The 2,958-nt window shown below is 35.7% G+C and overlaps 1 long non-coding RNA gene across 1 annotated transcript; it reads left to right on the top strand.

Annotated features, from left to right (window-relative positions):
- The first annotated feature begins 976 nt into the window (after positions 1 to 976).
- LOC140313404 (uncharacterized) lies at positions 977 to 2,723 on the top strand. The gene is made up of 4 exons (XR_011917038.1): positions 977 to 1,036; positions 1,191 to 1,251; positions 1,699 to 1,755; positions 2,631 to 2,723. It is a non-coding gene; the product is annotated as an uncharacterized lncRNA (long non-coding RNA).
- Positions 2,724 to 2,958: the final 235 nt, after the last annotated feature.

The raw sequence follows: 2,958 nt of genomic DNA, 5'->3' as shown, positions 1-2,958 counted from the left end.
TGTTAAGGACATCATCAATTCTCACATGTCAAACAGCTTTAGTGTAATTGGATATCTATGATTATAGTATTGACAGTGTCTTGTCATTGCACTCAAAATTTCTTCTTATTAACAAAACCATTTGAAATCTAAGTATTGTATTATGTAAAAACTAGGCAAATAGAATAGTTTTCTCAGCACTCCTGAGCCTGGAAATCCTTCCACATGCTTGTATGTACCCATGTTGAAGCACTGTGCCCCTGCACCTGTAGTCTAATTAATGCTTATTGGTAATTTATTCTCCTCAAAGGTGATAAGACAGATTTCTGCATTTCAAGCTTCTCTTGGGTGCTGGATAGATCTAAGATAATGTAGCTATATGAGATAGCTAGTAATTGCCAAGAAAATTAGCTATAATTTACTTTAATAGATACACAGACATTCTCAAAGTAAGTGACTTTTTTTCTTGTCGTAGCATAAAACTGTGTTTTTCTTTTTTTCCCCTCCCCATAGCATATGCCTATCTTGACTGCTTTGATGGTGCTTTTGCTGTATTAGAAAGTGTAGAACATGTATGAGTTAGACAGTGGTTGGAGTGGCAGATAGGGTCATGGTGGAGGCCAAATTACACATAGGGTCAGCTGTGAGATCTTTCATTTTTGCTCTCATGATGGACAGGCTGTTGGACGACATAAAGCAAAAAAGTGGACTCTGATGTAAGTAGACACCGTTTGAGAGGAACTATGGAGATATTATTTGAAGAGAAGAGCAATAAAAGTCAGTTTGGGCAAGACAGTACATGTGTGTGAATGAAATGCAGGACAACAGAACAGGGAAGGTACGTAATTTGAGATTGCTTTATTCAAATTTTTTCATGAGAAGTATGTTGAATATTTTTGTGCAGTTTTTTTATTGATAAATCTTCACTGAATGATAGTCACCTAATTTTGAGAACACTGCTAATATGGTCAGTTAATCTTAAGGAATGTCTCTTATAGGGAAGAAACATCAGAATGAGAATACTACTTCCACCAGATAGACAACTGAAGCGGGTAAGGTACAAAGACCTTACTTTCTGTACTTTCTCATTACAAATTGCTGGAAATTGAGTAATACCATATGTGAATAATGAGTGTCTACTAATAAGCTCTTTTTTAACTAGAGAATATGTGTTTTATTCACTTCTTTAGTAATTGTTATTTTGTCTCTAGGCTGCGTTGCTGTTGGCAGTTAAAACTCCTGTTAGGTGGATATGAGCACATATTGAAGCAGGTAAAAATGAATAATTAATTTGCATGTAGTCTTATAGTATCTACAGATGTGTTGTGTTTGCCAGCTTTGCCAGCTAGTCATTTTTGCTTTCTGTTACTGCATTGTGGCATGTGTGTGTATATATATATATATATATACACAAGTGTGTGGGGGGGGGGTATGTATGTTTTTACTTGTATGTACTTCACCGTTTAATTATATCAGCTGGAAAATGTCCCTATTTGTTATGTGGCCCCTCCGGGTTATTTGGACGAGATTGATATTTCACCCTTGGCTGCAAAGTTCATTATTTTCACAGCCTTTAAGCTATCATTAATTATTAAAACTGGTGGCAGCCCACATTAATCACTGTTTGATTTGAATGTTGGCTAAAGGAAAAAAAATAGACACTGTCACTTCATTATTTCTTCATTTCAGTCTTTTCTCTGTTGTTTTGACTTCTCACAGAGGCTGCAGCAGTCAGTTAACCTAGTCAGTTTCATTCTGGAGCTGAAGACAGTTTTGGTAAGGACCAGGACATGCTCGTCAGCTTTATCACAATAATACTGTTGTTTTATGAAAACAAAGTAAATGAGAGCTTCTGGGTACTCTGAATAGTCTTGATTATGAGAAACAAATGTCGATTTTGTTACATTAATTCAAAGGGCTTCTGGTTTAGTTGGTCGAATTCATTTTAGCTGTATTTATGTTGTGTGACTAGTAGAAAGACTAGGTTTGATGGTGGTGAATTTGTTTGATTTGTATAATACTGTGGGTGTACTGTTCTCTCTATATGTTGTACTTCCAAAGTGTTAATATAGATAAACAGCCAGCCAAACTCCTTTTCATGAGCCAGGAAAGTGAGCGTGTTTGCTTCTTTATTCACTTCTCAGACGACAACTAAAAAAGAAAATACAAAAAATAGACTTAATAAACTACTATATCACCAACAGGTAAGTATGAATGACTTTAATGACAATAATAGAACAAACAACCAGGTGAGTAGCATGTAACTGTATGATGGTATTGCTATCTTATAAGCAGTAACACATCACACTAATATATTCACACAAACTTAGAAAATGTCCACAATAATCATAAATATCAAACATGTGAAGACTGCATAAAACTCACAGCCATTGCTTTCTGAAGGATACACGTGATGAATTGGCTTGGATTAGATGTGACAACCTTCAGATGAAACCATGCTTGTCTTTGGTTTACAGAGCTTTCTACTTCCTATTTCCTGTTTTTTCTCCACAGTGACAGTGTCAAAATAAAAGCCTAACAATTATTTGTGTATAAAACTCATTTAAACAGTCAACTTGGATTCTCTTTAACATAACATATTCAGGGCAGAACAGTGGGGTTAAACCGAGAAGCCCTCTTTGTTGTTGCAGTAGGTGGGTCTAAAGAGCCGTCCTGAATGTTGCTCCATTCCACCCCCCAAGTATTACTATCAGCTCATCTCTGAGATGGAGATCCTTGGGTGCGATAAGTAAGTGGGCCATGAGCAGCACTAACACATTCTCTGAAAACGGGTTTTAAAGCAGTATTAGCTCCTTTGCTTTTCGTTGTTAGGGAAGTCTGCTATGACCATCACATTGGCCAGCTTTATATGTCAGTAGTGTTGTGTGCTTTCTTTTTTTTTTGTCCATTTTTTAATTATATCAATCAGTATACTATACACTAATAATTTGCTAAATACTTATTTTTTTATTTAAAATT

Source organism: Leuresthes tenuis, unplaced genomic scaffold (assembly GCF_036924035.1).
Source record: "Leuresthes tenuis unplaced genomic scaffold, fLeuTen1.0.hap1 SCAF_8, whole genome shotgun sequence".
Taxonomy (NCBI): domain Eukaryota; kingdom Metazoa; phylum Chordata; class Actinopteri; order Atheriniformes; family Atherinopsidae; genus Leuresthes; species Leuresthes tenuis.
Note: the sequence above shows the minus strand (reverse complement) of the source record. Positions and strands in the feature narration are given on the sequence as shown.